At 41.9% G+C, this 22737-nt stretch overlaps 1 protein-coding gene and 1 pseudogene across 2 annotated transcripts in view; one reads left to right on the plus strand and one right to left on the minus strand.

Moving 5' to 3' along the window:
- The window catches only part of LOC110529031 (plexin-B1), a 176750-nt gene extending 159593 nt beyond the window's left edge, over positions 1-17157 (minus strand). For both annotated transcript variants that reach the window (XR_016497436.1, XM_036984099.2), the window contains exon 1: positions 16738-17157. The gene's annotated coding sequence lies outside the window, so the exon portion shown is untranslated. The remainder of the gene's footprint in view (positions 1-16737) is intronic.
- Positions 1-22737, plus strand: part of LOC149982665 (uncharacterized) — a 46826-nt pseudogene that overhangs the window by 16586 nt on the left and 7503 nt on the right.

Genomic DNA, 22737 nt, shown 5'->3' on the forward strand with positions numbered 1-22737 from the left:
ACCCTCAACTACACCACTGACCAACAGAGACACACAAGTCCATTTCAGAATAGGTCAAATTGAGACCAGCAAAAGATAAATCCCACACCCTCCCCTTATCCAACCTTAAGCAGCCAAAGTACAAAACTTGTTAACAGTCCAGTCCAACATTGGTCCCTTTCTCACCATGACAACCCTCTTTTCCCAGGATAGAGCGGGTCCACCCCCCCAGAGGGGTTAAGAGGTGTGTGTGTGTGTGTGTGGAGGGGGGCATCTTTGGCAGTGATCTTGAGAAAAAAGGGTGTATCTGGGGAAACCGAGCGCTCCCCATTTTCCAAGGTTCCCACTTAGCAATGGCCGGCATTCTGAAACAGGCTTTTCACGCCGCCCACCTATTGGCCAAACCAACACAAGAACATGGCCAATGTCACCATACCAGATGCCTCTTGTATTGTTTCCTGGGAGTCAAAATCCACATGAAGCTCCATGACGTCATTTAGATTATATTCTATTTCACAAGCTTTTTAATATCCATTTACATCAAATCACGGGTTGCCAGTGAATAGCCACTTGTCTAGCGTTGGAGAAAAGCAAGAATCATTCTGCATAAACAAAAATAAATATCCCACGCTAATAATCAAAATTACCACAACCTAAAAAAATATATATAAAAAAAGAAATCAAGCAAAATCAATATTTACATTGCAAAGGAATTTGAAAAACCTCATAGAGGCCCATTGTAAGGTGCACAGATGCCAAAGAACACTAAAAACACAGAACTTTCCAAGCTTCGAAGTTCAGACTTTGGAGAAGTTCTGCCCTAGTTTCTGGGTCTACAGCAGGTACCAGATGGTGGACACTCCCCTCTACCACACCCACTCACCTACCTATCCCTCTGTGGAGGAGTAGAGTCTGCAGCCAGTCAACACCAGCTGTTCTCCCACAGACAGTCAGTACAGACACATCGTTCAGACAGAGCAAAGCCAAATGTATCCTCCCTTCCCCTCCACGCCCCTCCCACTATCCTTGCACATCCAGACCTATAGCGACCCCCCGTCCCCCCCTCCCTACCCCCCTCCGCTTCCCCCTTGTTGGCTGGCCTTTTCAACCTTCTGTAACAAAAGAAACAAAGGACGCCAGTGCCACTTTCCCTCTCTACTACCCCCCCCCCCCCTGCCGAGACCAGGCCACCCTTTCCCTGTCTGGCCCCCTGCAGAGAGCAAGAGGAGAGTAGAGAGAAAGAAAGACCCTCTCTCCTTCCCTCCCTCTCTACTGCACCAGTTGTCTCGACCTCTGAATACTAGGGTATGAAAAGCCAACTGACATTTTACTCCTGAGGTGCTAACCTGTTGCACCCGATACAACCACTGATTATTATTTGATGCTGTTGGGCAAATATGAACGTTTCAACATCTTGAAGAACAATCTGGCCTTAAATGGCCATGTACTCTTATAATCTCCACCCGGCACAGCCAGAAGAGGACTGGCCACCCCTCATAGCCTGGTTCCTCTCTGGGTTTTTTCCTAGGTAATTTAGCCACCGTGCTTCTACATCTGCATTGCATCCTCTTAGGGGGTTTCAGGCTGGGTTTCTGTATAAGCACAATGTAAAAAGAGCTTAATAAATACATTTGAAAGATGAGAGAGAAAGAAAGACTAGAGAGCAAAAGATTAAAGAGACGAGAGAGAGAAAGACTAGAGAAAGAAGCCTCAGGACCAGAACATCCAATCAATCAGAATAAAACAAATTACAACAGTCAAAACAAAACTACATTGCTTATTGGGAAACACAAGCACAAAGCAAAATTAATTTCTCTCTCCCTCCCCATGACATAACAATGTACATATTGCCAAAGCTTACTTTGGATATTTACAATATGAAAATAATACGAATCAAAATTGTCATTGAGAGAGAGAGACGAAAGAGAGACGAGAGAAGCGAGAGAGAGCGAAAGCCGAGAAACGAGAGAGAGAGAGACGAGAAAGAGAAAGACGAGAGAGCGAGAAAGACGAGAGAGACGAGAAACGAGAAAGACGAGAGAGCGAGAAACGAGAGCGCGAGCGAGACGAGAGAGCGCGAGCGAGATGAGAGTGAAAGACGAGAGAGAGAACAAAAGACGAGAGAAAGACGAGAGAGAGCGAAAGGCTACCAAAAAAATGTATTAAAACTTGTTACAAATGGAGTCACACATGATTCACCAAATTATATTTTGAAAGAGGAAGTACTTTAAGAATATGTTTTCATTTCAGTCTCCTCCATCTCCACTAACTTAAACTAATTGTATTGATTTTTTTCCTAATAATAATGTAAAATTAATATCTGTACAGAAAGACTCATGTGAAGGCCAAATTACAGAGGAGGAACTGCTTGAGGCAATTGGGGCCTTTAAGGATGGGAAAACTCCAGGGCTGGATGGCATACCAGTGGAAGTATACCAAACTTTTTTTGGTATACTCAAAGGACCATTATTGGCTTGTTTGAACCACTCCTATATAAATGGTAGATTATCAGACACGCAACAAGAAGGTCTGATATTATTATTACTGAAACAGGACCCAAGTGGTATATATACACCTGAAGTGGAGACCTCTTACACTTCAGTGTTGTGATGCAAAAATCCTAGCAAAATGCTTGGCACATAGAGTTAAAAAAGTATTGTCAGATATTATTCATCCTAATCAGACAGGGTTTTGCATGGACGATACATTGGAGATAATATAAGACAAGTACTGGAAACAATAGAACACTATGAAATATCGGGGACACCAGGCCTGGTTTTCATAGCTGATTTTGGAAAGGCTTTTGATAAAGTATGACTGGAGTTTATATATAAATGCCTAGAATATTTCAATTTTGGAGAATCTCTTATAAAATGGGTTAAAAGTATGTATTGTAAACCTAGGTGTAAAATAGTAAATAATGGCTACATCTCAGAAAGGTTTAAACTATCTAGAGGAGTAAAACAAGGTTGTCCACTATCGGCATATCTATTTATTATTGCCATTGAAATGTTAGCTGTTGAAATGAGATCAAACAATAATATTAAGGGATTAGAAATCCGTGGCCTAAAAACTAAGGTGTCATTGTACGCTGATGATTCATGTTGTTTTCTTCTAAAACCACAATTGGAGTCTCTCCACGGCCTCAGAGGATCTAGATATTTTTGCTATCCTCTCTGGATTAAAACCAAATTATGATAAATGTACCATATTACGTATTGGATCACTAAAAAAATTCACATTTTACATTAACATGTAGTTTACTAATTAAATGGTCTGACGGAGATGTGGACATACTCGGTATACAAATCCCAAAGGAAAGAAATGATCTCACTCCAATACATTTTTATAGAAAGTTAGCAAAAATAGATAAGCTCTTGCTACCATGGAAAGGAAAATACCGGTCTATTTGTGGAAAAATCACCCTGATTAACTCCTTAGTCATATCACAGTTTACCTATTTGCTTATGGTTTTGCCTACACCTAGTGACCTGCTTTTTAAATTATATGAACAAAAAATATTCTATTTTATTTGGAACGGCAAACCAGAAAATTAAAAGGGCCTATTTATATAACGAATATGAATTTGGAGGGCAGAAATGATTAAATAATAAAGCATTAGACCTCTCACTAAAGGCATCAGTCATACAACAGTTATACTTAAATCCAAACTGGTTTTCTAGTCAATTGGTAGAATGTCTCATCCTGTGTTCAAGAAGGGCCCTTTTCCCTTTATTCAGATTACACCTGCTCACTTTTGGTTGTTTGAAAAGGAAATAATCTCCAAAATATCTTTATTTTTTAAACAAGCCTCAGAAAGTTGGTTGCAATTTCAGTTGAATCCACCTGAAAGGACAGAACAAATAATACAACAAATATTGTGGTTAAATTCAAATATACTAATTGATTTAAAAAATACTGTATTTATCAAAGAAATGTTTAAAAAAGGTTTAATTTTAGTGAATGATATCATAAATAGGACTGGTGGAGTTGTCACACATGCAGCTAACACAGACATATGGAAATGTCTGCTCTACCCAATTAATTGCAGCATTACCACAAAAATGGAAGAGGCAAGTAGAAGGGGAAAAAAGTAAGGCACTTTTATGTTCTTTAATACAGGGCCGACATACATGGTTAAGTTAAAGAAGTGTGATAAATAAAAACATATACCAATTTCATTTAAGGACCAAAAAACTGACAGCTGTGCCATATAAATTGCAAAATAGTTGGGAAGAGATTTGAGATGTACCCATTCCATGGCACAGGGTTTATGAATTGATACGCAAAACAACGCCGGATTCAAATCTTCAAATTTTTCAATATAAATGACTATGCAAAATTCTTGCAACCAATAGAATGTTATATATATGGGGGATACAATCTTCCCAGCTCTGCAGATTCTGCTGTGAGGAGTCATTAGATCATTTATTTATTTTGGTATTGTCCATATGTGGCTCGTTTTTGGTCACAGGTCCAGGAATGGCTGAAGAATTGCAACATTTGCATAGAACTAACACTACAGATAGCAATACTGGGTGATTTGAAAAGCCATAGTCAATTAATAATATAATTATTTTAGCAAAAATGTTTATTTTTTATTTACAATCTGTAGAAGCTATGAGAATAGGAAGGTTCAATTATTTTGTGAAGCATCACATTAGTTGAAAAATATATGGCAAGTAGAAATCCGAAATGGATGATGTTGAGAGACAGATGGGAGGGGTTGAGTGGAGCTGAAGGGTGGGACTAATAAGATAAACAATGTAAAGCATAAGGGATCCGTAGAATGTATATAGGTTCGGAGCTTTTGTGAAATAGCAGTTACAAATTAAACTGGATGGACATCAGAAATAGAGGAAGGACTACAAACAAACAAGAGAGAACTATTGTAAAGTAGACTGTCTGTAGAATGTGTATAAGATGTATGGATTGAAGGTAGAAGCAGAAGTGTTTATTAGTTTACTCCAATTGGGGGATCGGCGGTAGGGTTTGCGGGGAATAATAATAAAGGTATATTCTTTAAAAAAGTATGTATGTCTATATAGGTATGTGTATATATATTATATATGCATGCGTGTATGGATATATATATTTACCCCAAAAATATGGGGGATTGGAAATGGAGACAATTACATTGGAAGCAACATTCTTTCTGCAATGTTAAGCTGATCCACCCTCAAAAAAAAACAAAAGAGGCGAGAAAGAGCGCGAGAGAGACGAGAGCCCGAGAGAGCGAAAGACGAGAGCGCGAAAGAGACGAGAGAGAGAGAGAGAGCGCGAAAGAGACGAGAGAGAGAGAGAGAGAGCGAAAGACACGAGAGAGAGAGAGAGAGCGCGAAAGACACGAGAGAGAGAGAGAGAGCGCGAAAGACACGAGAGAGAGAGAGAGAGCGCGAAAGACACGAGAGAGAGAGAGAGAGAGAGCGCGAAAGACACGAGAGAGAGAGAGAGAGCGCGAAAGACACGAGAGAGAGAGAGAGAGCGCGAAAGACACGAGAGAGAGAGAGAGAGAGAGCGCGAAAGACACGAGAGAGAGAGAGAGAGAGAGCGCGAAAGACACGAGAGAGAGAGAGAGAGAGAGCGCGAAAGACACGAGAGAGAGAGAGAGAGAGAGCGCGAAAGACACGAGAGAGAGAGAGAGAGAGAGCGCGAAAGACACGAGAGAGAGAGAGAGAGAGAGCGCGAAAGACACGAGAGAGAGAGAGAGAGAGAGCGCGAAAGACACGAGAGAGAGAGAGAGAGAGAGCGCGAAAGACACGAGAGAGAGAGAGAGAGAGAGCGCGAAAGACACGAGAGAGAGAGAGAGAGAGAGCGCGAAAGACACGAGAGAGAGAGAGAGAGAGAGCGCGAAAGACACGAGAGAGAGAGAGAGAGAGAGCGCGAAAGACACGAGAGAGAGAGAGAGAGAGAGCGCGAAAGACACGAGAGAGAGAGAGAGAGAGAGCGCGAAAGACACGAGAGAGAGAGAGAGAGAGAGCGCGAAAGACACGAGAGAGAGAGAGAGAGAGAGCGCGAAAGACACGAGAGAGAGAGAGAGAGAGAGCGCGAAAGACACGAGAGAGAGAGAGAGAGAGAGCGCGAAAGACACGAGAGAGAGAGAGAGAGAGCGCGAAAGACACGAGAGAGAGAGAGAGAGAGAGCGCGAAAGACACGAGAGAGAGAGAGAGAGAGAGCGCGAAAGACACGAGAGAGAGAGAGAGAGAGAGCGCGAAAGACACGAGAGAGAGAGAGAGAGAGCGCGAAAGACACGAGAGAGAGAGAGAGAGAGAGCGCGAAAGACACGAGAGAGAGAGAGAGAGAGAGCGCGAAAGACACGAGAGAGAGAGAGAGAGAGAGAGCGCGAAAGACACGAGAGAGAGAGAGAGAGAGAGCGCGAAAGACACGAGAGAGAGAGAGAGAGAGAGAGCGCGAAAGACACGAGAGAGAGAGAGAGAGAGAGAGCGCGAAAGACACGAGAGAGAGAGAGAGAGAGAGAGCGCGAAAGACACGAGAGAGAGAGAGAGAGAGAGAGCGCGAAAGACACGAGAGAGAGAGAGAGAGAGAGAGCGCGAAAGACACGAGAGAGAGAGAGAGAGAGAGAGCGCGAAAGACACGAGAGAGAGAGAGAGAGAGAGCGCGAAAGACACGAGAGAGAGAGAGAGAGAGAGCGCGAAAGACACGAGAGAGAGAGAGAGAGAGAGCGCGAAAGACACGAGAGAGAGAGAGAGAGAGAGCGCGAAAGACACGAGAGAGAGAGAGAGAGCGCGAAAGACACGAGAGAGAGAGAGAGAGCGCGAAAGACACGAGAGAGAGAGAGAGAGCGCGAAAGACACGAGAGAGAGAGAGAGAGCGCGAAAGACACGAGAGAGAGAGAGAGAGCGCGAAAGACACGAGAGAGAGAGAGAGAGCGCGAAAGACACGAGAGAGAGAGAGAGAGCGCGAAAGACACGAGAGAGAGAGAGAGAGCGCGAAAGACACGAGAGAGAGAGAGAGAGCGCGAAAGACACGAGAGAGAGAGAGAGAGCGCGAAAGACACGAGAGAGAGAGAGAGAGCGCGAAAGACACGAGAGAGAGAGAGAGAGCGCGAAAGACACGAGAGAGAGAGAGAGAGCGCGAAAGACACGAGAGAGAGAGAGAGAGCGCGAAAGACACGAGAGAGAGAGAGAGAGCGCGAAAGACACGAGAGAGAGAGAGAGAGCGCGAAAGACACGAGAGAGAGAGAGAGAGCGCGAAAGACACGAGAGAGAGAGAGAGAGCGCGAAAGACACGAGAGAGAGAGAGAGAGCGCGAAAGACACGAGAGAGAGAGAGAGAGCGCGAAAGACACGAGAGAGAGAGAGAGAGCGCGAAAGACACGAGAGAGAGAGAGAGAGCGCGAAAGACACGAGAGAGAGAGAGAGAGCGCGAAAGACACGAGAGAGAGAGAGAGAGCGCGAAAGACACGAGAGAGAGAGAGAGAGCGCGAAAGACACGAGAGAGAGAGAGAGAGAGCGCGAAAGACACAAGAGAGAGAGAGAGAGCGTGAAAGACACGAGAGAGAGAGCGAAAGACACGAGAGAGAGAGCGAAAGACACGAGAGAGAGAGCGAAAGACACGAGAGAGAGAGAGCGAAAGACACAAGAGAGAGAGAGCGAAAGACACGAGAGAGAGAGAGAGCGCGAAAGACACGAGAGAGAGAGAGAGCGCGAAAGACACGAGAGAGAGAGAGCGCGAAAGACACGAGAGAGAGAGAGCGCGAAAGACACGAGAGAGAGAGAGCGCGAAAGACACGAGAGAGAGAGCGCGAAAGACACGAGAGAGAAAGAGAGCGCGAAAGACACGAGAGAGAAAGAGAGCGCAAAAGACACGAGAGAGAGAGAGCACGCGAAAGACACGAGAGAGAGAGAGAGAGCGCGAAAGACACGAGAGAGAGAGAGAGCGCGAAAGACACGAGAGAGAGAGAGAGCGCACACCCCACGCAACCAACAGCTATCCCCCCCTTACCATTTGCTTTGTATGCACGGGTGTTAAAACATTTGGGCATGCATCGGTAGAGTAAATATAGTAGAACTATAAAAAGTCCATCATGCACATCGACATCACCTTATGAATAACAAGGCTATAAAATATGTCATACAGCCCTACCATGTGGTAAACTGGAGAAAGACGAATGTTTGTTTTTTACAGGGATTCAGACAGTCAGACACTAATCAACTCCATTCATAAGGGAGCACACACACACTTTCACCATTTCTACTGGTGAACTGTATTCACTGGAAACATGCAGGGTGCCCTTCTAACTTAATAATTCACACTTCGATAGATAGGGCTCTTCAGTTGTGCTTCAAAGGAATGCCAACACTGCACAGTTTTCATAAGATCTAGACCTACATTTACATATTTGAATAATGAACAGGCTTTTCAGCATAATTAAACCCTATGAGAGTTTGGGAGTGTTATCAAAAGTCGAGTTATCCCAAAAAATGATAACCAGTTCCAACAAACATCCATGGGGTCATGCTACTGATTAGAATCAAGGACATGTCTGGAGGGTGAGTATAACATGGTAAAATAAACTTGAGATGAATTTGATTAAATTACAACTGACTAAGGAGTAACATGAGAGAAAAACTATCAGAGTATCGAAGAAGAACAGCTTTGCACCTTTAGCCTGCTGTGTCCTGAACCAAATAAATTAATCAAGATAGGAATTAAGATTGAGCCTAGATATTGCAGTGTCAGGGTTTTGGGCGTGTAAAGCATATCTAGGGGAGAATATTTATTATGCTCCAACTCAGGGGTCTCTACTAGCTACATGTGTATCTTCAAGGGACTCAAATTAAGTTAGACAAACCAAGGCATTGTAGAGGACATTGACGGTGCTCGGTATAAGCCATGTGGTGCTAAAAACAGAACTAAACTCAGAGAAAAAAGAAACATCCTCTTACTGTCATCTGTGTTTATTTTCAGCAAACTTAACGTGTAAATATTTGTATGAACATAACAGGATTCAACAACAGAGATAAACTGAACAAGTTCCACAGACATGTGACTAACATAAATGGAACAGTGTATCCCTGAACAAAGGGGGGGTCAAAATCAAAAGTAACAGTCAATGCAGCTGGTGGCCACACCAGATATGAAGTACTGCAGTGCATCTCCTCCTCATAGACTGAAACAGATTTGCTAGTTCTTGTTGTGAGATGCTACCCCACTCTTCCACCAAGGCACCTGCAAGTTCCCGGACATTTCTGGGGGGAATGTTCCTAGCCCTCCGATCCAACAGGTCCTAGACGTGCTCAATGGGATTGAGATCCGGGCTCTTCACTGGCCATGGCACAACACTGCCATTCCTGTCTTGCAGGAAATCACACACAGAACAAGCAGTATGGCTGGTGGCATTGTTATGCTGGAGGGTCATGTCAGAATGAGCCTGCAGGAAGGGTACCACATGAGGGAGGAGAATGTCTTCCCTGTAACGCACAGCTTTGAGATTGCCTGCAATGACAACAAGCTCAGGCCGATGACGCCGTGACACACCGCCCCAGACCATGACGGACCCTCCACCTCGAAATCGATCCTGCTTCAGAGTACAGGCCTCGGTGTAACGCTCATTCCTTCGACGATAAACGTGAATTCGCCCATCACCCCTGGTGAGACAAAACCGCAACGTCAATGAAGAGCACTTTCTGTCAGTCCTGTCTGGTCCAGCGACGGTGGGTTTGTGTCCATAGGCGACGTTGTTGCCGGTGATGTCTGGTGAGGACCTGCCTTTACAACAGGCCTACAAGCCCTCAGTCCAGCCTCTCTCAGCCTATTGTGGACAGTCTGAACACTGATGGAGGGATTGTGCGTTCCTGGTGTAACTCGGGCAGTTGTTGTTGCCATCCTGTACCTGTCCCGTGTGATGTTCAGATGTACAGATCCTGTGCAGGTGTTGTTACACGTGGTCTACCACTGCGAGGACGATCAGCTGTCCGTCCTGTCTCCCTGTAGCTCTGTCTTAGGCGTCTCACAGTATGAACATTGCAATTTATTGCCCTGGCCACATCAGCAGGGACCCTGGGCATCTTTCTTTTGGTGTTTTTCAGAGTCAGAAAGGTCTCTTTAGTGTCCTAAGTTTTCATAACGGTGACCTTAATTGCCTACCGTCTAAGCTGTTAGTGTCTTAACGACCGTTCCACGGGTGCATGTTCATTAATTGTTTATGGTTCACCGAACAAGCACGGGAAACAGTGTTTAAACCCTTTACAATTAAGATCTGTGAAGTTGTTTGGATTTTTACAAATGATCTTTGAAATACAGGGTTCTGAAAAAGGGACGTTTCTTTTTGCTGAGTTTATAAAGCTGTAGACTGATATAAGGCTGATTTAACCTGTGAGCACTGGAACTACAACTGGATTTATTTTTGTTCTCTATGATTTAGTACAGCGGAAGGCCTGTTGTCTTCTGTCATTCCCAGAAAAGGATTTGTTACCAGAAAAACAGCAGCTTCTGATTGATATCTAGAGAAAGATCATCTTTGATAGATGCCATGTAGCAAGGTACAAAGATCTCAAATGGTTGAAATGTAGTAGAGGCTGGCACTGTGTAATCTGATTCTGAAACCCAACCCACCCCCTCTTTTAGCGGGATTTTGCTTTGTGCAACCAGCATATTGTCCTTAATCTTGTTGCATTCGTTGGCTTGCAAAGACCTGACCATTCTGATAAGGTTACTGAGTTAATGCCCACTGACATAATTAAATAGAGTATTTTATCTGCCCATGGACGTGGAGGGGCAAGGCCACTTTAAAGCAAAAGCAGCCGTCACGTATATTGCAAGGCCGGCTGTCCTTTTCAACCAGTTGTATTCCCATCTACATTGGATAGATTTGCGCCAGTCTAATGGATAAGGGGCAAACACACCCGACCGACTTTTACCAAAAATCAGTCAGTGGAAGGCTGTCAGCTGTAGGTGGTTTCAACATTTAGAATCGGGAAAGAATCTGTTGGAGTCAGCTTGCCAAAAATAAGATTTTTTTGTATATATTTTTTAAGTGTTTTTTTATATATTTTTTAAGTGTTTGTATGACACCTTCAGACTTTCAATGGTGGTTAAAAGCCATATGATTACCTTGGGTAGAATCAGCAGGTTGTTGGGAACTCAGTTTGTTGATTAGCAAAAAACTAAGACCCTATTAAATCACCCTTTAACAAGTTTTTCCAGGATTTAGTCAAAAACACCATTCATTTTTGACAGCAAGCCATTCCCCAAAATGTTTAGATTGAGTAACATAAAACCTCAAAAAGGCACATTCCTTCAAACATACTTTGTCTTTGCAGGGAAAACAATGATCAACATTGGTCTATTCCAGTAACTCAAAGCCCTTTCGGCTGATCAGGTCTGTGAGTTTGTGCCTCTATCATCACACGATATGGCACTTTGTGATGACAGCTCTGTCCTGACCGAGTGCACTCTGCCGCAAGACACCGTTAAATCAACGCCGTCACTGCTGATCTACTGCCATCTCCACCCGGTCGCAGTTTATCAAATCTCTCTGACGCAGCCCGTCCTTGACATCTCCCCACCTATTAATTACCAGACCGGCAGTATAAATGTCACGACGATTGCTAAACAAGACAAATCACGAACGCGTCTATCCCCTCGTCAGACAGCGTCTGCCCGCCTACTCGCCCTTGCTGTGGACAACCTGACAGACGGAAGGACATATTGACTTCAGGACTGACTGAAATACTTGCTGAAGGACTGACTAAACGAGGGGCTTACTGACTGACAGACTGAAGGACGTCTGACAGACTGAAGGCCGGACGGGCTGATGGGCTGACTGAAATACTGACTAACTGAAGGACAGCTGACAGACTGAAGGACTGACGGTCTGACTGAAATACTGACTAACTGAAGGACAGCTGACAGACTGAAGGACTGACGGTCTGAAGAGCTGACTGACAGGAGGACAGACGGGCTGACTGAAATACTGACTAACTGAAGGACAGCTGACAGACTGAAGGACCGACGGTCTGAAGAGATGACTGGCAGGAGGACTGACGGGCTGACTAACCAACTGAAGGACTGTGAATTGCTACTTTGAGGACATTTGGTGGCAGTAGGACTGATGAAAAGGTGTTGACAGCACACATTCGTTCTAGCCCGTACAGCAGCCAGCCATTAACAGTCACATGGTGTCTGCGATGACTCTAGCACCATTTACTGGCAGATTGTTGTGACCTGGTCCTCATTACTGGTATCCTCTCTTTCACAAACTTTTGTAGAAGTCTTAAGCATTGATTCCCATGTAAAGATGTTCTCCAATGATTTTGTAACTGTACCTGTAGAAAAACGATATCCCAAGTCTAATACCAATACAGTACACCCACTAAAAATGTTTTTTTTTATTTTTTTTAAGCAAAGTAATGTTTTTTAGACAACTGCAAACCTCAAGGATTAGGGCAGTCAAAGAGTTCGTCTGATTGGAATGCGTGACGTCGTCGGCCCCCCACCAGGGTTGAGGAACTATAGAACAAGAGGAAAGCCCCCCCCCCCCCCCTGCCCCCACTAGTGTCATACCTGCACCACCTGAGAACATATATTTTATTTGTCATATGCGCCAAATACAACAGGTGTAGGTAGACCTTTCAGTGAAATGCTTACTTACAAGCCCTTAACCAACAATGCAGTTTTAAGAAAATACCTTAAAAATGTTATTGCCTTTTGTAATGTAAATCTGGTGAAAAGGAGTCTGGGAGGGCTTTAACTCAACTGGAGGCAATTAGTGTAGTCGGTCATGCACATTGCACCTCTGTGGTTTAAGCTCATGAAATAATCCATCACCACCCATATTGAAGCTACACCGTGATCAAAACATTAGGAACACCTGCTCTTTCCATGACATACTGACCAGGTGAATCCAGGTGAATGCAATGATCCCTTAATAAATGTCACCACCTGTTAAATCCATTTAAAATCTGTGTAGATTAAAGGGGAGGAGACAGAATAAAGGCTTTTTAAACCTCGAGACAGTTGAAACATGTATTGTGTGCGTTTGCCATTCAGAGGGTGAATGGGCAAGACAAAATATTTAAGTGCCCTTGAACGGGGTATGGGAGTAGGTGCCAGGCGCACCAGTTTTGAGTAAGTCAAGAATTGCAATGCTGCCGGGTTTTTAATTTAACTAGGCATGTCAGTTAAGAATAAATCCTGATTTACAATGAGGGCCTACCGGAGAACAGTGGGTTAACTGCCTTGTTCAGGGGTAGAATGACAGATTTCTACCTTGTCACCTCGGTGATTCGATCCAGCAACCTTTCGGTTACTGGCCCAATGCTCTAACCACTAGGCTACCTGCCAACCACACGCTTGACAGTTTCCCCCCAAAAATGGTCCAAATTAATTACTTAAAAATGATACGTGATTTTCTGGATTTTTGTTTTAGATTCCGTCTCTCACAGTTGAAGTGTACCTATAATAAAAATTACAGACCTCTACATGCTTTGTAAGTAGGAAAACCTGCAAAATCGGCAGTGTATCAAATACTTGTTCTCCCCACTGTATATGATGAACAGAGTAGCAGTAGTGTAAAAGAGGGGTTGGTGGGTGGTGGGTGGGACACAATGCAGATAGCCCGGTTAACCAATGTGCAGGTGCACTGGTTGGTCAGCCCAATTGAGGTAGTAATGTATAGTTAAAGTGACTATGCATATGATAAACAGAGTGTAGCAGCAGCGTAAAAAGAGGGGTTGGGGGGGGAGGGCACACAATGCAAATAGTCCAGGTAGCCATTTGATTACCTGTTCAGGAGTCTTATGGCTTGGGGGTAAAAACTGTTGAGAAGCCTTTTTGTCCTAGACTTGGCACTCCAGTACCCCTTACCATGCGGTAGTAGAGAGAACAGTCTATGACTGGGGTGGCTGGGGTCTTTGACAATGTTTAGGGCCTTCCTCTGACCACCTGGTGTAGAGGTCCTGGATGGCAGGCAGCTTAGCCCCAGTGATGTACTGGGCCGTACGCACTACCCTCTAATGCCTTGCGGTCAGAGGCCGAACAATTGCCGTACCAGGCAGTGATGCTCTCGATGTTGCAGCTGTAGAACCTTTTGAGGATCTCAGGACCCATGCCAAATCCTTTTAGTTTCCTGAGGGGGAATAGGCTTTGTTGTGCCCTCTTCACGACTGTCTTGAATGTGTTTGGACCATTCTAGTTTGTTGTTGATGTGGACCCCAAGGAACTTGAAGCTCTCAACCTGCTCCACTACAGCACCGTCGATGAGAATGTGGGCGTGCTCGATCCTCCTTTTCCTGTAATCCACAATAATCTCCTTAGTCTTGGTTACGTTGAGGGAAAGGTTGTTATTCTGGCACCACCCGGCAGGTCTCTGACTTCCTCCCTATAGGCTGTCTCATCACTATCGGTGATCAGGCCTACCACTGTTGGGTCGTCTGTAAACTTAATGATGGTGTTGGAGTCGTGCCTGGCCATGCAGTTGTGAGGATCAGCGTGGCAGATGTGTTGCTACCTACCCTCACTACCTGGGGGCAGCCCGTCAGGAAGTCCAGGATCCAGTTGCAGAGGGAGGTGTTTAGTCCCAGGATCATTAGCTTAGTGATGAGCAGACTAAACTAAAATCAAGAAAATAACTAGTTCCTTTAAGTTGTGATAGAGTTGCATTTTTAAAAGAATTATCTAGTTATTACAGTGCATTTGGAAAGTATTCAGACCCCTTGATTTTTTCCACATTTAGTTACATTACAGCCTTATTCTAAAATGTATTCAATTGTCCCCCTCATCTACACACAATAGCTCATAATTAAAGAAAAACTGGTTTAGATATTTTAGCAAATCTATAAAAAATAAAACATAAATACTTTATTTACAAAAGTATTCAGAACCTTTGCCATGAGACTCAGAATTGAGCTCAGGTGCATCCTGTTTCCATTGATCATCCCACACAGCACACCTGTCTATATAAAAGGTCCCACAGTTGACAGTGCATATCAGAGCACAAACCAGGCCCTGGGGTCAAAGGAATTGTCAGTAGTGCTCCGAGACAGGGTTGTGTCAAGTCACAGATCTGGGGAACAAACCACTTTAGAATAAGTCGAACGTAACAAATGTGAAAAAAGTCAAGGGGTCTGAATACTTTCCGAATGCACTGTACATGCCGGGTCGACCAAGAAGTTCAATGGGCAATCAATATCAAGATAGGACATTCCATGTGGTTTCTGGGTTTATGGCGCTGTCATAACTTAATCTGTCACTTCAGTTATGAGGGCAGCTATGAGCTTAAAAGAACAGATGGCCATCATTTGAGGAATGATAGGTTACTGAGGCAGAGTCTGTTAACCCTGAGGGATGCAAGAGATCAGGCATTCACTCTCACGGACTGCTCTTCTGTCTACATTTGCCATGGATGTTGTTGGATAAATGAATATCAAAACACACACACATTTAGAAAGAAAAATGAAGTGGTAGAAAACATCATGGCCTGGACTTGAACCTTCTAACAAACTGTCCCAGACTAATTCTATACACAACACTTAAAATAATCACTGCTTACCTTTAGACTAAATACCAAGGTCGAGCCTTTCACGCCTTTCTCCTTGTCATTTTGTGACACGTATTACTTAACAAGGATCGTTATCCCATCTAAAGTACCGTCTAACAATCGGTCAAATACTTATCTTTAACAAAACAGCCAATCTAAATCTACTGAATTCCATCAAAGCATGTTATTTATCCCGCATTTGTTTGAGTGGATTGCCTGTGTGTGGAGGGAGGGTGTGCATGACTGACATCTTCCATAGAATTGCTTCTGTCAAGCCACATACTGGGACACAAACGGTGTAACAGATCAAACACCTGTGAACATGTTACTTAGGGATCAGTGTGTCAACCAGCTGACCAGATTTGAGTTTGGTTGACGATTCTTGACCTCTCTTGAAGAGGAATTCTTTATCACCATTACGCCCTCCCTCCATTTTTGTTTAATCTGCCTCCAAAATCAAAGTTTGATACACTGGTTACATTGCCAGTAAGTTCTTCAACATAGTAAATTACAACTTTCATGGCTATCTGAAAAAAAACCAGACATCAGATAATATTAAGTATGTTCTATACAGAAATGCCACCGGAGAAGTATTGTGAAGACTGCAGCGTAGAGCAACGACGCCTGCCGGACACTGAAACGGGCTGTAGAAACAGAACAAGCAGTCCTTCTTCGATGATCCACCGCCTGCTGGGGTTCAATGAACTAAACAGCAGTGAAGTTTCTTTACAACCTTCCATTGGCTTTGACTCTACCTCAAATACTCGTGTGATACTTATACACAGGATACTATGTTGTAATTCTCGAAAATAAATCCAATGTATCACAAGGCAATAAGTAGTTGTTGTTACAACATTTGTTACCCAACAAATAATATTTTGCTAGTGACATTGTAGCCGCCACCTAAAAGTAGTGTGGTCACAATTTGACGCCAGATAGCCTAATGCAAAAGACAACTGGGTTGTAATAGCCTAGTGATAGTACATAGCGTTACCACATAGGTTAATTTACGCACTCAACTTTTACACGAAGACTCATTTTACATAGCAACGTTGTATTCCATATACCGATACACCAAGTATTGGTATCTGCTTTCAACGTTAGCAGGGTGAATGTGACCAACCGCACTAGGTAACCCCTATGTGCAGTAACTATGGAACGTTTCTGAGAAACAGGGTTTTGCCAGGCTCAAAAGTGGGTTTTCACACTTGGCCTGGGGCCATGGAAGTAACACAAGCTCAGAAATCCTTCACTCACCTTCAATTCTTATAAAAGAGGTTTCATTCCACGACCTGCAATTTCGTGCAAGTATTCAATGCCCTTCCCTGGGGTGTTTTATCCAATTTGTCCGCAACTTGTGCTTTTAAATCCAGGCAAATCACAACGGTTGCAGGTTTAAGGAGAACACAAATTCCACTCTCGTTCAGATTTGAGTTTGGTTGGTATTAGATTGTTTCACGAGACGCGCTTCAAACAACTCAGTTTTAGTAAAAGACCTGCAATGTTCATGTACATTTCCCGGTATAAACCCAACTCATGCGCGCTCGTATTGATTTGATGTTATTCTCAAATTGCACTGTGCGCTTTCTACGATTTCCACATGTACCCGGTGAATAGTGTCGAGAATGGATAGATATCCTCACGACAGCATAGATACGCCAGCCCCCGATATGCGTCATGTTTTAAAGGGGCTTGGCCACACTGAAATATCCCGGTGACTGTCTGACCCCTCCTGATCAACCAACTTGGTTCTCTTAAAGGGGCAAAATATTAGATTTCCAATAAAATGGCACTGTTGTGTGAGTAGTAATGATGTGAGTGCCTGTGCTGCTTTATGAAGAGGGTTCAACAAGCTATATCAGGGCGGCAGGGAGCCTAGTGGTTAGAGCGTTGGGCCAGTAACCGAAAGTGTTGCTATATCGAATCCCGAAGCTGCCAAGGTAAAAGTCTGTTCTGCCCCTGAACAAGCAGTTAACCCACTGTTCCTAAGCCGTGATTGAAAATAAGAATTTGTTTTTAACTGACTTGCCTAGTTAAATAAAATAAAATATCAGAGAGGTTAGGCCTACATATTTCAATGCAGATTTATCCAAAAGAATCTGGAGTTTATGAAATGTAGTTTAGTTATTAACTTAACTTTACAAAAATGTAAATGCAACATGTAACAATTTAAAATATTTGACTGAGCTCATATAAGGAAATCAGTCAATTTAAATATATCCGTTAGGCCCTAATGTATGGATTTCACATTACTGGGCAGGGCCGCAGCCATGGGTGGGCCTGGGAGTGCATAGTTATCTAAAGCAATGTTGGAGGTGGCTTATGGTAGAGAAATTAACATTATATTCTCTGGCAATATTCTGGTGGACATTCCTGCAGTAAGCATGCTAATTGCATGCTCCCTCAAAACTTGAGACACCTGTGGTATTGTGTTGTGTGACAAAACTGCACATTTTAGAGTGGCCTTTTATTGTCCCCAGCACAAGGTGCACCTCAGTATTGATATTTCTGTTTAATCAGCTTGCCTGGTGGATGGATTATCTTGGCAAAGGAGAAATACTCACAGAGATATAAACACATTTGAGCACAAAATTGTTTAGAAATAAGCTTTTTGTAAGGAACGTTTCTGGGATATTTTATTTCAGCTCATGAAACATGGGACAAACACTTTACATGTTACATTTATAATTTTGTTCAGTATAGATAAAATACACTCTTATCCAGATGGCGAATTGCCACTAAGGATTTACTCAACTGTTTTACCAAAAAGGCTCTGATGGGGGCCAAGGCCAGGTCACTGACACCTTTCAGCTGGCATTTGGGCTACATAACAATTCCACCTTCCACTGTTAACACCTCACAAAGCAACTGTGTTGAGGATGCAGAGGTTGTTGATTATGCTCTTTACAATTGTCAGCCCTAGCTGACACAGTTCCCAAAATATAACACCAGAGCTTACATTAACATGATCACTGGAGAATCATTGGTGCTGTATTGGGAAAAACCCTAAAGTGTGAGTGCATTAATATAAGGATGCTGAAAAAACACATTAAACTGACCTTTTTTGTGAAACACTTGCACAGCGCTACTGTAAAAGGACATGTAAGAATACAGTAAACTCAAGTTGTCACATTCTCAAAAATGTACATTTCTCTGCTAAATGTTTTATTACCATGTCAGTGTGACTCTATGTTACAATACTGTGTTATTTGGTCAGTATGAAGTGATGTCATTTGCTCCATCTTGTTTGAATACAGAAAGGTCTAAACTTACAGACCCAGACCATACATATCAATGGAGACCACACAGAGAACATAAAAACACCAACACACACTCATCATCCTGAAGCAGGGTTTTTTCTCTGTCTCTCTATCGCCCTCTCCTGGAGAAAATTACTTTTTGTGTCCCCTCACACTTCCCCTTTAATGAAGGTTAAATATACAAACACTGTAGTGTGATCTCCGCTAGGATTCAAAGGCCCTCTTCTCCGCCTCAATTCCCACACCCCACGCCACTCCCCAAAAGCCACTATTTAACTACACGCAAACAAGAGGATAGAAATAGGCTAATGAGGAAATGAGGCAAAAAAGAGGGAGGTATTGAGAAATTAAACAACAACTTGATGAAAATAGATTAAAAAGAACAAATAAACACAGAAGGGGAGAGAGAGAAAGTGTGAGTGAGAGAGAGAAAGTGGAACTGAGTAGTATTTTCTTAATCCCCACTAGTCAGTCAGTCAGTCAGTCAGTCAGTCAGTCTGTCTGTCTGTCTGTCTGTCTGTCTGTCTGTCTGTCTGTCTGTCTGTCTGTCTGTCTGTCTGTCTGTCTGTCTGTCTGTCTGTCTGTCTGTCTGTCTGTCTGTCTGTCTGTAAGCACAGGCTAGTATTCATGGCAGGGGGACAGAGTGAGGTGTGGTGAAAGGGGAAAACTGGGTATGTGAATGAATATGCCTGTCTGTCAGGGGCTACACTCTGCATTCATGCCCCCTGAAACACTGAGCCATTCATCCAGCTCTCAGACTACCCCTCTGAATACCAACTCTGCCTTTCTGCAGAGTGGGAGGAGCTGAGTAAACTCAGACCGGGGTGAGAGGAGGGGACAGACTTGGTGGGGGGATTCACACATTTGTTCAGGAGAAAGTCTTCAGTCACTGGGTTGTTTCACACTTGTGTGACCCGCAGGAATACATACTTATGAAAGCCCAACACCATTCTGGCTCAGGGCGTTATCACCCCTTGTGATGTAACGGATTCATGCCATCAAATTGTGAGGATTTTAAAAATCATTAATATGACGTTCATACAGAGGTGTGTGTATCTGTCTATGCTCCAAAGTCAAAACTCGATTGTCAGCTACTTTCTTTCTACATTAAAAGCTGCTGTATTTCTACATTAAAAGCTGCTGTATTTCTACATTAAAAGCTGCTGTATTTCTACTTTAAAAGCGAATATATTTCTACATTAAAAGCTCCTATATTTCTACATTAAAAGCTCCTGTTTTTCTACGTTAAAAGCTGCTGTATTTCTGCATTAAAAGCTGCTGTATTTCTACATTAAAAGCTGCTGTATTTCTACTTTAAAAGCGAATATATTTCTACATTAAAAGCTCCTATATTTCTACATTAAAAGCTCCTGTTTTTCTACGTTAAAAGCTGCTGTATTTCTGCATTAAAAGCTCCTATATTTCTACATTAAAAGCTCCTGTTTTTCTACGTTAAAAGCTGCTGTATTTCTGCATTAAAAGCTGCTGTATTTATACATTAAAAGCTGCTGTATTTCTACTTTAAAAGCGAATATATTTCTACATTAAAAGCTCCTATATTTCTACATTAAAAGCTCCTGTTTTTCTACGTTAAAAGCTGCTGTATTTCTGCATTAAAAGCTCCTATATTTCTACATTAAAAGCTCCTGTTTTTCTACGTTAAAAGCTCCTGTTTTTCTACATTAAAAGCTGCTGTATTTATACATTAAAAGCTGCTGTATTTCTACTTTAAAAGCTCCTGTTTTTCTACGTTAAAAGCTGCTGTATTTCTGCATTAAAAGCTCCTATATTTCTACATTAAAAGCTCCTGTTTTTCTACGTTAAAAGCTGCTGTATTTCTGCATTAAAAGCTCCTATATTTCTACATTAAAAGCTCCTGTTTTTCTACGTTAAAAGCTCCTGTTTTTCTACATTAAAAGCTCCTGTTTTTCTACGTTAAAAGCTCCTATATTTCTACATTAAAAGCTCCTGTTTTTCTACGTTAAAAGCTGCTGTATTTCTGCATTAAAAGCTCCTATATTTCTACATTAAAAGCTCCTGTTTTTCTACGTTAAAAGCTGCTGTATTTCTGCATTAAAAGCTCCTATATTTCTACATTAAAAGCTCCTGTTTTTCTACGTTAAAAGCTGCTGTATTTCTGCATTAAAAGCTGCTGTATTTATACATTAAAAGCTGCTGTATTTCTACTTTAAAAGCGAATATATTTCTACATTAAAAGCTGCTGTATTTCTACATTAAAAGCTCCTGTTTTTCTACGTTAAAAGCTGCTGTATTTATACATTAAAAGCTGCTGTATTTCTACATTAAAAGCTGCTGTATTTCTGCATTAAAAGCTCCTATATTTCTACATTAAAAGCTGCTGTATTTCTACATTAAAAGCTCCTGTTTTTCTACGTTAAAAGTGAATATATTTCTACATTAAAAGCTTCTGTTTTTCTACGTTAAAAGCTGCTGTATTTCTGCATTAAAAGCTGCTGTATTTCTACATTAAAAGCTGCTGTATTTCTACTTTAAAAGCGAATATATTTCTACATTAAAAGCTCCTATATTTCTACATTAAAAGCTCCTGTTTTTCTACGTTAAAAGCTGCTGTATTTCTGCATTAAAAGCTGCTGTATTTCTACATTAAAAGCTCCTGTTTTTCTACGTTAAAAGCTGCTGTATTTCTGCATTAAAAGCTGCTGTATTTCTACATTAAAAGCTGCTGTTTTTCTACGTTAAAAGCTGCTGTATTTCTACATTAAAAGCTCCTGTTTTTCTACGTTAAAAGCTGCTGTATTTCTGCATTAAAAGCTGCTGTATTTCTACATTAAAAGCTGCTGTTTTTCTACATTAAAAGCTGCTGTTTTTCTACATTAAAAGCTGCTGTTTTTCTACATTAAAAGCTGCTGTTTTTCTACGTTAAAAGCTGCTTTATTTCTACGTTAAAAGCTGCAGTATTTCTACATTAAAAGCTGCTGTATTTCTACGTTAAAAGCTGCTGTTTTTCTACATTAAAAGCTGCTGTTTTTCTACGTTAAAAGCTGCTGTATTTCTACATTAAAAGCTGCTGTTTTTCTACGTTAAAAGCTGCTGTATTTGTACGTTAAAAGCTGCTGTTTTTTCTGAATTAAAAGCTGCTATATTTCTACGTTAAAAGTTCCTATATTTCTAGAGTACATTAAAAGCTGCTGTTTTCCTGCATTAAAAGCTGCTATATTTCTACGTTAAAAGCTGCAGTATTTCTGCATTAAATGCTGCTGTATTTCTACATTAAAAGCTGCTGTTTTTCTACATTAAAAGCTGCCATATTTCTACGTTAAAAGCTGCAGTATTTCTACATTAAATGCTGCAGTATTTCTACATTAAATGCTGCAGTATTTCTACATTAAATGCTGCTGTATTTCTACATTAAAAGCTTATGGTTTTCTACATTAAAAGCTGCTGTATTTCTACATTAAAAGCTGCTTTATTTCTACATTAAAAGCTTCTGTTTTTCTACATTAAAAGCTGCTGTTTTTCTATATTAAAAGCTTCTGTTTTTCTACATTAAAAGCTGCTGTTTTTCTATATTAAAAGCTTCTGTTTTTCGACATTAAAAGCTGCTGTTTTTCTACGTTAAAAGCTGCTGTTTTTCGACATTAAAAGCTGCTGTTTTTCTACATTAAAAGCTGCTGTTTTTCTACGTTAAAAGCTGCTTTATTTCTACATTAAAAGCTGCTGTTTTTCTACGTTAAAAGCTGCTGTATTTGTACGTTAAAAGCTGCTGTTTTTCTGAATTATTAGCTGCTATATTTCTACGTTAAAAGTTCCTATATTTCTAAAGTACATTAAAAGCTGCTGTTTTTCTGCATTAAAAGCTGCTGTATTTCTACGTTAAAAGTTCCTATATTTCTAAAGTACATTAAAAGCTGCTGTTTTTCTGCAATAAAAGCTGCTATATTTCTACGTTAAAAGCTCCAGTTTTTCTAGATTAAAATCTGCTGTATTTCTACGTTAAAAGCTGCAGTATTTCTGC

Source organism: Oncorhynchus mykiss, chromosome 7 (assembly GCF_057628025.1).
Source record: "Oncorhynchus mykiss isolate SJ-2025 chromosome 7, ASM5762802v1, whole genome shotgun sequence".
NCBI lineage: Eukaryota > Metazoa > Chordata > Actinopteri > Salmoniformes > Salmonidae > Oncorhynchus > Oncorhynchus mykiss.